The sequence below is a fragment of the Ctenocephalides felis genome, unplaced genomic scaffold (genome assembly GCF_003426905.1).
Source record: "Ctenocephalides felis isolate EL2017-DRISC unplaced genomic scaffold, ASM342690v1 CF-g0.4_SCAFFOLD_01886, whole genome shotgun sequence".
NCBI classification, from domain to species: Eukaryota; Metazoa; Arthropoda; class Insecta; order Siphonaptera; family Pulicidae; genus Ctenocephalides; species Ctenocephalides felis.
In genome coordinates, this window is record NW_020538040.1 from 10,225,453 (window position 1) to 10,238,609 (window position 13,157).

Genomic DNA, 13,157 nt, shown 5'->3' on the forward strand with positions numbered 1-13,157 from the left:
GCTTTAAAAAGAAAAATGCGAAGCAAAGTTTAAATAACATTTTTTTGAAAAGAAATCATAGACATATTTTTAATAATAGTGTGTTCCTATTGTACTGCCAACCCATAACTAAAATAGGAAATCACTATTATATTTAAAAAAAACAAAACAACTACAACAAAAATATTTGTATATATGTAGGTATGCATATTATCTTGTATTTTTTAAACAAAATTATAAAAGTAGATTATAAAAGATGTAATGTAATGTATGTAAGGTCGTCAGATAATGAGCAATGTCCGTTAAATTAGACGCCTTTGAAGTTAAGGGTGAAAGTACAAGATCGCTCCACCGCTTAAGGGGTAGTTCGAACACAAAAGTCTTTGTCAAAGTGATATTATCATTAAGCATTACAAAAGTCATATTTTGTTAACTGGATTTTTTAATGACGTACTTTCTTGATCATTTGTTATCAATGTGATTTGGTACATTTTTAACATTCTTGTATACTCATGACTTTCTGATTTTTCTATGTAAATCTATTATTTTTTCATATAATATTTGTTAATAAAATAAATACAGCAACTTGTTACAGCAAAACACATTATCATACATCAGTAATTCAATATTTATCATTAACTCACTGGATGATCCGAAGGCTTGTAGTACAAATCCCTATGGGGCAATCCTAATTTCGGCGGATTCAGTACAATACATCCGACCAGGAGATCTGCATCTGAACCAGCCTGAAAATTGGACAATCCTAGCCCGCCGTTGCAGGATCCTTGGCGGACGCTGATGTCAAAGTAGGGCCTGGCACCATATCGGGACTGAATCCTGGCCAGGGCCGATCGAAGCTCCCAACGCATCAGGGACCAATTTCGCAATACTTGCCAACCGTCTGAAATAAAAATGATAAATATAATAGTAATAAAAATTGGCTGGTGATTTGTTTTAAATACTAACAAAGAATAATTCATATTGCTCTATTTTCATTTGGATGAAGTAATATAATTGTCTCGTCGTAATATACTTCAGTACGAATATAAAATTGTATTGTTATTATTATTGTTTTTTTATACTTATAAATTATTTTAGTTTGTTTAATTTATTTTGGTTATTTGCGTTTTTTGTCATTTACATGACATGGAATTTCCATATTTATCTCAATTTGTTTTCATAAAGTTTGCATTTGTTAGAGTTTATTCATGAAAACCTGTACTAAAAATAAATTTAAATATCATTATTATAATTAAGACAAAAATCCAGTAGTTTAATTTTAATGTTTTTAGTTTATGTTACTAATTTATGTTGGAAAAGTTTTTTGAGTTTGTTATGAAGTTTCAGTAGATTTACGTAATAAATCAATAAGTATTGATACATATTGCACTAGTATTCAAAATATATTTAACATATTATAAATGGTATATGATATACTTCATATTACATATAGAACACAGAACACTTTCGGCACAGTTAACAAAACTTTCGCCAAATTGAAGAAATTGACACATATTCGATATTAAATAAACAAATCGAATCGTTCACGTTTTTTTTATTTATCGAAATCGTATTAACTTAATTTGATAATGCAACAGCTGGTGAAAAAAATTATATTTCAGATTTACACTTGTACACTTAAAGGTTGAGTTACCTAACTAAATATTTAAAAAAACGACATAAATGATCTGTATTTTTTAAGAATATGTTTATCTAAAGTAGGTAGTATATAATGAACAGAAGTTTAATAAATGCAACTTGTAAATAGAAAAATTGTCGACATCATCTACTTTAGTGCTCTTGGAATCGATCATTGCAATTTTTCTTTATATACCATAAATTTGACCGATTCTGTCACATAACAGACCAATGTTATGGCAAGGCTATGTTATGACAAACTTTCCATACAATTTTGTTTTAAATATTGACAAAATCCATGTGGTTGCTGTGCAGTCAGGCGATTTTCTCAGATTGTCAGATAGAAAACATAACCTAGAAACCGCACAAATGTCAAAAAAACGATCTTAGATAACAGGGTTATTCTGACCCAGATTCATAACATATGAGTGACGTTGCAGTTTATGTATAAAACGCTTGAATGCACAGCAAATATACGACAATTTGACAGTATTCAGTATGATTCAGTAGCATAATGTATGCAAGTTGGAGCTTAACATGGCCTCGCCATAACATTTTTCTGTTATGAGACAGAATCGAGCTATATAATACATTTTTAATTATACCTTAATAATGTATTAATACTAATTTATTACTATTATTAATGTAATTTTCTCAGGTTGTACAGGCAACCTTGTTTATTTAATATTATATTTACGATCAAATGAAAAACATTTCGAGTAATTAGCCTACCAAACCTTGGTCTATTTTTAAAAACATTTGTTTGGATTTATTTATTTTTTATGTGTCGTTTTATTTTAATTCTGTCCGTTCGTTATCACGGTCATGATAATTGCCAATGAATCCAATTAGATAATTAACGAGTATATGTAATGAACGAAAATCGAACAAGTGATTTTATTTGATCTGGTTTATATAGACTGATTGGTCGATCATTGAAGAACAAGGAATTGGTAAAATACATATATTTGCATTATTTTTTAAACATTTAGTTTTAAGAAATATTTTAAAAGTTTCTATATGAATTTGGCCAATATTGAGGCTGAGGTCAATAAAAAGTTAGCCAAAATTTAGATTTATATGTTATACCTAAATGAAAATAGTTAAAAACAATTCTTGTTAACTTACAAAACAAAAAGTTTAGGTTCTTTCAGAAATTTCGATTTGTAATTTTATGATTTGATTGATTATGATAGATTCAAGTGAATCTATCTGATCTGGTTTATATAGACTAATTGGTCGATAATTGAAGAACAAGGAATTGGTGAATTGGTAAATTAGTAAATTGGTAAATTGGTAAATTGGTAATTTCTGAACTACATGGCAACAAAATGGAAAAAATATGTGCTTTTGTAAACAAATATTTAAAAGAATTGGGTGAGGAATCTCCTACTTAGGGCTATACGATCTCGAATAAAATGTCACAAAATAAGAGATTTTTCATTGGAGATAAACTCCTTAAATGCATAAGGACCAGCATATTGTCACAAAACATAATATTATTTTGATCAGGGATAAATATATGCAAAAACAGTTGTGAATTTGTCGGAGTTTTCTCAAAACGCCTGGACCAATTTCCAAAATGTAAAGCCATTCGATGTAACTCGATAAGGACCGGTTTTGATTAGTTTTGCAGTTTTTGCAGTCAGAGCAGTTTCTTTGCAATTAGCGAATAAGTGCAAAATTTGTCAACAGTCCTAAACCTATTTTGAAAATTTAAGAACCGACCGAAAAATATCAGTTGAGATTCGTACTTATCAGTTTTTAGTAAATATTGCCAGTTCATTTTATCACAATTAATTGTTATTTTTTAAGGATTCTAGTGTAACTTTGCTCGGTAATAGATTTTATAGTCAAAACCAGTGATTTCCAAAGTAGTCCATATGCACCCCCAGGGGTCAATTACAACAAAGAATATTATTTATAAAAATTAAGTTATTAATCTTATTGATCATATACTATTTAATTTTATGCAAAAATACCTGGGAGGAGAATGTTTGTTATTTTTACTTGAACACATATTTTTGATCTAAATTATTTGTAAAAAATGATATCACTGATGCTTGATACCAGGTTGTCCGTAATAGCTTTTAAAATTATAGCAATTTTTAGTAAGTTTTGTACTGGTTGCAAATTCATGATAAAACTTGCTCTTGATACACCATGCTAATAATTTTGGTCCATATAATTATCCTAAAGGGTTATTTTTCTTGGTACGGAACCCTTAAATTGTACACCAATATTTTCTGTCAATACAAATCTGCATTAGACATGAATTTGAATAAAGATGTAGAACACAGAAAGAACTGTGAACAACTTTTGATTCAATCCGACTGGTCGTCTCGTGTCTAACCCAAATTAAATACAGAAACAAGAATAAAAAACTCAATTCGGATATTTTGAAATGACATCATGCAGAAATTTAAACTGCAACATATTTGCAGACAAGTTTATATTCATGTTTTTGGCACAAAAATAGAGAAATGTTGAAATATCGAGGTGGGTAAAAAAATATGATGTTATTGTACCGGGACATGGTTGGAAAATTTATTTTTTTCTATGAGCATTATTTATATGACATATAAAAAGTTTTGGTGCATATTCCAAGCACCAACAATTTGACATCAGGGCGACTACTGTTTTCAAATATTAATATTACTAATTGTTAATTACCAATTTAATTAAATTTAGTTATTAAATTTGTGACATTGATGCATAACTTTTTTTTCTTTAAACATCAATCAAAATATAAGATATCCTATAAGGCTTATAGGATATCTTGTATTTTGATTGCTCTTTAGCTTTGATAGCTTATAGTATAAGCTATTGTGATCAAATGAACATGTACACCATAGGTTCCCAAACTTGTTTGTGCCATGAACCCCTTGCGATGTTTCATTCAACGATGAAACATTCAACAGATTCTGATTCATTCTACTAGTTTCTCATTACTAGTATTAAAACAGATTGTACGTTTTCAAAAATGCATAATTCGATTTTGATGAAACTTGACATACACTGTTACTACATTTTACTAAATATTTAACAAAAAAATTAAAGTTGCAACATTCAATAGTTTATGAGATATGCGAGGTTGATGGGTGGCTGGCTCCGCTCTCAATACTAGTATTGAAACAGATTGTACGTTTTCAAAAATGGATAATTCGATTCTGACAAAAATTGCCATGCATTGTCACTACAGTTTACTAAATATTTGACAAAAATATAAAGTTGGAACATTCAATAGTTTCTGAGATTTGCTAGGTTGATGAGTGGCTGGCTCCGCTCTCAATACTAGTATTGAAACAGATTGTACGTTTTCAAAAATGCATAATTCAATTTTGACAAAAATTACCATATATTGTCACTACAATTTACTAAATACTTGACAAAAAATTAAAGTTGGAACATGCAATACTTTCTGAGATATGCGAGGTTGATGGGTGGCTGCCTCCACGCTCAATACTAACATTTAAAGTTTAAATCATTTCTAAATATGCCGTGGACCCAAATTTTGTTTTCCCTGCCGTGGACCCTTTGAAACTAGCCCTGGACCCCTGGGGTTTCATGTAGAACGCTTTGGAAATCGCTGATGTCCACCAACATAATGCATAACTTTGAGTAATTAAACTGAAAATATTTTCTTAAAATTTTCTAAACAATTTCTCAAGATTTCATATTTTATTTAATAAAAATCCTTCATTCGAATTTAACTTTGTAAGTAAATCACAAAAATCTTTAAATATTATAAAAACACATTTACTGGTTTATTTATTTATTCCAAGGTTTCATATTTATTTATTTACAAGGTATTCATAAGCAACTCGTAATAATAATAATAAATTCTATTTAAGGCTTTTATCAAGCAATAAAATCGTCACAAAAATTTATATCACAATTTATTGGTCAAGACCAGAGTAAGCTTGCTCTCTCATAATACTCTTGCTTAAAGTAAGATAAAATAATTTCATCCTAAAAAGAAAGCTCAAAACGCACTATAATATTATCACAAAGTTACAGAAAAAAATTACATTTTAATGTCAATTACATTTAGAAAAAAAGAATAAGTAAGAGTTAGGAGTAGTGAGAGTTCCATGGCGTACCGGTTAAATGCACTGCTTTATGTGGACAAAGTCGCGAGTTCAAACCTACGCTCTGGATAATCTGACATCGTGCAGCAGCGATATCCATTTTCATTCGAAAATATAGATAAAATACGTGTTTCCAATCGAAAATAGCTCATTTTTTGAGCACTGCGGTGTGAAATGGCAATGGAAAATCTCTCACACTATTTTTCCCCGAATTTAACTCAGCTCACGGATCTGCACTAGGGCAGTACTAACCAACAATTGGATTGAAATTAAAAACCTTCAGACTTACCTAAAGCGGGAGTTAAAACTAACAATCTCGTCCAAACGAGGCAGTGCGCTTAACCGTTACATCATGCAACACCAAATTAATGGATTACTAGATATATAATAATCAAAATTAAAATAAATATTATGGCAAGAACATTTGTAAGCTGTTACTGGCTTTGTTTAAAAATGGTTGATATCTGTTTGATAAAATTGAATTATGTTACATTTGCATTAGTTGTTCCAATCTTGGAGGACGTCCATTAGTCATGTAATCAATTTTTTAAGGATTTTGGACCCTCCTCCCCCTTGGTGATTCGCGGTGATATTCAAAATTATCCTCCACCCCCACTAAACCCCACTAAATCACGTGTATTTTTAGATACGAGAAAAAATTGATTTTTTTTTGAAAATGTTTGGATATAAAAAAATCGGGTAAAAAATAAATACACGTGATATTTTGCTATACCCCTCTCTCCCCCACGTAATATTTTGTAATTTTTTGTCAAACTGCCCCTTTCCCTAAAAGCCTCACGTGATTAATGGACGCCCCCTTGGTTAAAATTGCAAATATTCCAGACCTTCTGCCCGTTGTAATTCATTTGGTGTTTGTGTATACTATGTAATTGCCCAAATAGTGTTAATGCGAAATAAAACGAATTTATCCTAAAAATTAACGATAAGAATCGTTTCTACAAATGCAATTATGTTAATTCTCATTATATCACGTCGGAAAAAATGGAACGGAATGTGAATCCGCGGCGATTCTTATCCGATTCGCGTTTACATAATCACGACGTTCAACAATACAAAACAAAAGACAAAAGAAATTAAATAAATAACAAACACTTTTTATTTTGACGGTGAGAAATTTTCAGGTGACTGCGCAATCGGATTTATTATATTTTAATCTGGACCAGATCTTGGATCAGCTGGCTGGGATAACGTGGTCTCTATTTAGACCGAATTAGAGCGCCAAAATTATCCAAAAAAAATTTGATTTAGAAAAAATAGTAACTTTGCATGCAACAAAATAAATACTTTGATTGGTTTCAGCCATGAGGATTAAAGATAAACTAATAAAAATCTAAACTCGAATTATAAAAGAAAAAATGTCAGGATTGGCCATATGGATGCACCACCAGATTCAGAAATTGTATTTGATGATAGTCTAGAATTGTTAATAATACAGAAAACTAGCTGTAAGTGAAATTCTGTCTTAAGGCAAATAGGGCATCGTGCCTTAAGGAAAATTGCTGGAACTTCCCGTACCAAAAATTATTATTTTTTTAAAAACGATTAACATTTTTGAAAAAAATTTACTTCGAAAAAATTAGATTTTTGAGAAACTATAAATTTGACAAAAAATTACTTTTTTTTGAAAAAATATATATATACAAAAAAAAACGCACACACACACACAAAATATTCAGAAACCTCTGAAACGTAAAGATATATAAAAATTTTCATTTTCGATTTTTTTGCGATTATTATAACTTGCCCTACGGGAAGTTAACTAGTTGTGCATGGCATCGTACCTTAATGCAAATTGGTGGAACTTCCCGTACCGATTTTTTTTTTTTAAAAAAGCTTCAAAATATTTTGAAAACTTTGAAAAAAAAATAGATTTTTGAAAATTTTGAAATTTTTGAATAACATGACTTTTTTGAAAAATTTGAGTTTTTTCATATTTTGACATTTTATGAAAATTTTGAACTTTTTCAAAGCAATCGTGCTGCGTGGCTGTTTTAGAGAAGAAATATAGAAGCGCGCAAGCGCTGCATCGCCGTCTAACGGATACACATTGGTACAAAACTTTTTTATTACAATCTCTGTAAAATATTTGAAAATTTGATGTGCATATGTCTGATGATCATTTTTGACCGCCAAATAGCATTTTTGTTACTTTTTTGACTGGATCTCCAAAACCGCTTGGCCTGCTTTCCCAAATTTTTATCAGTTCTTAATTTTATCGATACAAATAAAATGTTTTTGAATCACCCAAATCGGACGCTCCGTTCTCTCAAAAATTGAATTACCATTTTTGGCACTACTTGCTACGTATCTTTGAAACGGCTGGACCTGCCTTTACCAAAATTCAATCAGCACGTCTCCTTATCAATACAAATCGAATGTTTTTTGAATCATTCAAACCGGTTGATCTGTGTTCCCGAAATCGTCAACAAAAAATTGTATCCGCACACATACACACACACATACATCCATTTTATGTAGGGTATGGCAAAATGTTCAGAAGGCTTTAAAACGTAAAGATATACAAAAATATTCATTTTCGATTTCTTTGCTATTACTATAACTTATTCTACAGGAAGTACATAAAATATATTGCATTTCTTATTTAAAATAATTATTTAGAACACATTTCAAATGCAATATGAAAAAATCCATTTAATATTTTCTATCTAAATTATCGTGAGAAATTGGTCATTGTCGAATATCAACATTCAAAAAAATTAGCAGTATGTCAAAATCAATCTTTGCGTAATATAATATATCAATAATCAATAATCAATCTATAATGAATCTTATCGATGAGCACATACAGTATCGATAATGAAAAAAAAGTGATGGGTTTTTTTATAATTTGAATGTAATAATTTCATTAATGATTTTTTTGTTAATTTGATGCTTTGGATATTGCTCAAGAAACAATATTTCAAATATTATGCAACAATGGTAATATGAAATATGTATATGGGTTTGTTTTGTATAAAAGTGCATATAATTGTTGGTATGGAATATTTATAACTATGATGAAACTAAATTATAACTAAAATAACCATATGTGTTGGAATAATCAGTTTTGATAAAAGATAGCAATTTTCATTTAAATCTAAATTTTTAATTATATATTTTTTCTCTACTGCACACAATTGAGTTTTTTTGGCTTGTGTCACTTTTTTTGCAAGAATGCGATATATGTATAGGGTAGAGCGGGTCTTAAAGGTACGCGGGTAAAAAGATCCACCGTCAATATCTCACAAACAAGTGAACTTTAGAATTTTTTAATAATATTTGAATGTTGAGGGAAAAAGATGTATAACCTGCCACCACCTTGATTCTTACGACTTTACTATCGGCAGGTAAACGGCAATGTTTAAATATTCACAAAAATAGTATTTTCTTTTGTTGTCAGTTGTTTTGGTCGTGAGCACTGTTGTTTAGTTTACAAGACCTTAATATAATTTTAAGTGTACGTTATTTAATTGTTTTATAATATGTATAGTTAATTTTAAGTTAGATTCAACAGTTTTTTTATAAAACCCCCATAAAAGCTCACACTTGGAAAAAAAGGACCAACTAAACCTTCATCCTGGCAAAGGTTTAAACAATATAAAATAGTATGTAGAAAGGTAAATTCAGTTAAAAAAGCAATTTAATAAGAGATAAATTAAATAAATAATTATTTCAACTCTGGTTAGTAAAAAAAATTATTCTTTTTTAAGAAAAATTAAGATCTTTGGAGATAAATAAAGATCCTTGTAGAAAAATAGAAATGTTCGAATGAAGATTAAAAAATAATGAAAATTTTTTAACAACGATTAATTAATATCTCAAAAATGAAGATTTCCAAATAAAAATTATGATTTTTAAATAAAAAAAAATCTTTTAAAAAAATGTAGTTTTTTTAGGAAAATTAGCTTTTTTAAAAAAAGTGAAGATCTTTGCTGTTAATGAAGATCTTTGTAGAAAAATGAAGATCTGGAAAAGGTGTAAAAAATACAAAATAGTAAATAAAAAAGTAAATTAAATTAAAAAAAGCAAATTTACAAGAGATAAATTAAATAAATAGTTATTGCAACTCTGGTGAGGAACATTACTGACGACATACCAGATCAAGGTTATATACGTAAAAAATGTACTCATTAAATTTATATTTTGCATTGGTAAATAATGTAGCGCGTGTAAAATCTCTTCATAATGAAAAATAAGACATTGGGCATTGGACCTGCTTGCACACTGGCAGTCCCATTTTATCGCACCTATGGGGTAAAAAGGTCCAGGTGACAAATTTTTGAAAAACAGCAAATAAAACACATTTCTACAATCATGAATTGGCTAGGAGTTTTACTGAACATAGTCAGATAATTTTTTGTTTGATATGTGTAATTTGTTGTGATATAATTGGTTTGATTTTCACAATTTAATTGCTCCAAGTCAAATTGGTCCTTTGTGCCCCCGCTCTTGTGTGTATGTGTGTTTCACTTAATATACGCAAATAGCAATTTTTTACAGTACATTCTTGTACTACTACCACGTGTTAAGAAGTCTAAATCTAACCTTTCCAAAAAAATATTGTACAAATCTATATAATCGAATCAGAATGTTTTTTTTCATCCCAATAAATTTTATGAGTAGCATCTTTCATAAAGTGAGAGTGCATTTTTTCGTAATTACATTGCCCGTACATTTTGTATTCTCCGAAGAAAGAATTAAAAAACGAAATAATAAAGAAAATAAATAAATAAGAAATATAAATACCGGAAGATGGAAGACTCATCTTCAATGATGTGAAGTAACAAAGAAATGAAAAAAAAAGAACAATTTTTAATGTATGCGCCTTCCAGTCAGAAAGAAGACGACCAACTCTTGGAGCCGAATCGAATAAAAGTGAAACTTTTGCTTTTGAAAACACTTTTATGGCCGCCGAGTAAGATTCCTATAACTTGGTATTTACAAGGTGATATAAATGACTTATTAATTGATTCATTTATTGATTAAAAATGTAGCGGGAGGCTGAGCTGGGCCTGGGAGTGATAGTAAAGACGATAATTAGATGATGGTGTAAAGTTTTAATTTTATTCAAGACTGCAAGTGGTTGACAGCAAAAGCAAGTTTCTTTAAACAATATCTTTAAAAGTTTTTTTTTTTTTCATCAAAAACTTTCATTTTATTTAAAGATCACCATTTTTATTTAGATATCGTTATTTTTTAGATATTGTCCAGAATCTTCAAGTTGCTTCGAAAATCTCAATTTTCATCCAAAGTTTTTCATTTTTCTACAAATATCTTCAAAGATTTCATTTATCTTCATTTTTCTTGAAAAATCTTTTTTCCTAAAATAATCTATTTTTTTTAAGTTTTCTTTTAATGATTACCATTTTTATTTAGAAATCTTCATTTTGATGATATATTAAATGTGTTTAAAAATCTTCATTATTCTTTTAAACTTCATTCGAAGTTCTACATTTTTCTACAAAGATCATCATTTTTCTTAAAAAAGCTTTTTTTTCCTAAAATTATCTTTCATTTGGAAGTCTTCATTTGATTGAAATATTAATTGTTGTTAAAGAATATTTTATTTTTTTTAACTTCATTCGAAAATCTCTATTTTTCTACAAAGATCTTCATTTAACTTCAAAGATCTTCATTTTTCTTAAAAATGCTGTTTTTCCCTAAAATAATCTACAGTTTTTTTCAAAAACTTTCTTTTTATTTAAAGATAATCATTTTTATTTGAAAATCTTAATTTTTTTGAAGCAAAGGTCCTGAGAGTGATAGTAAAGACGATGATTAGATGATGGTGTAACCTTTTAATTTTATGCAAGATTGCAAGTAGTTGATAACAACAGCAAGTTTCTGGAAACAATATTTTTAAAAATCTAATTTTTGTCTTGAAAAATTCAAATTTTTTGATTGACCATTTTTATTCGAGAATCTTCATTTTTCTTTGAAGATCTTAATCTTTATTCTTTTTTATACAAAAATTATTTGCAAAGATCTTCCTTTGTTTTAAAAAAGCTTTATTTTTTCGAAAATTTATTTTGAAAAATTAAAGATCTTTTTAGATATTAATTGTTTATCAAAAATCTTCATAATTCTTCAGATATCTGGATTTTCCACCAAAGATCATATTTTTTTACAAAGATTTTTATTTATTTTCAAAAATTTTCGTTTTTTTTTGAAAAGCTTATTTGTTGAAAATCTAGATGTTATTAATTTTTTTAGAGTTATTCATTCATTTTTATAAATCATTACGTTCCAAAGGTTTCTGAATATTCTAGAACGGTCATAAATTTTTGTCGACGATTTTGTGAACACGGATCAACCGATTTAAAAAATTCCAAAAACATTTGAATCGTATTAACAGGGATCCGTGCTGATTAGTTTTTGGCAAAGGCAGGTCTAGCCGTTTCGAAGATACGGTGCAAAAAGTGCCAAAAATAGTAATCCAGTTTTTGAGAGAACGAAGTATCCGATTTGAATCATCTAAAAAACATTCAATTTGTAATGATTGGGAGAAGTGGTGATTGGTTTTTGGCAAAGGCAGGTACAGCCGTTTTGAAGATACAGAGTACAAAAATGGCAGTTTTTGAAAGAACTAAGCATCTAATTTGAATGATCCAATAAACTTTCTGCTTGTGTTAACAAAACAATTGCTTTTGGAAAAAACTCATTTAAATTTTTTTGTATATCGAAAATAATTCTGATTTTAGTTCTAATTCAGGCTAGTAAGTTCTACAGTTCACTTATGTATCTTAAATAAATAACTTTAAACTTACAGTTCAGTTTATATAATTCTTATAAATATTAGACAATGTTACAATATTAATAATAATCTATTTGAAAACATGTAATATTCCTCGAACATTTTGTTACGGTACGGGAAGTTCCAGCAATTTGCCTCAAGGCACGATGCCATACACCACTAGTTTACCTCAAATTTGAATAAAGAACCCTAAGAATGCTAAATAATCAATTAGTGACTCATTTGTTGTAATATATAGGTTATTTGCAAGTGTGTTTCTCTGAATCAACGTTCACCTGTTTATTCGAATTAAAATTCGGACGTTGTCCTCTTGATAGAAATAAAAGAAAGTTTATATGTAAACGAATACACAAATAAATAAATAAATATTGTATATATTATATATATATATATATATATATATTTCTGTATCAATGTGTTTTTATTCTCATAAGAAGATCTCGTAAGAATCAAAACTAATCGCGTGGGAAAAGACATTAACAAATGCGGTAAAAACGATTTCTTAAAAATATTTACAATGTTATGCGATCAAACTCATTAAATTTTTTGTGTAAAACGTGATTTTAAGAGAAATACTATTATATCATATGTTACATGATGGACAGATGCTCGGAGTTGGAGTAGAAATGGTTTTCCAATGGATACCTGACAAATTGTAATATTTGTAGATAAAT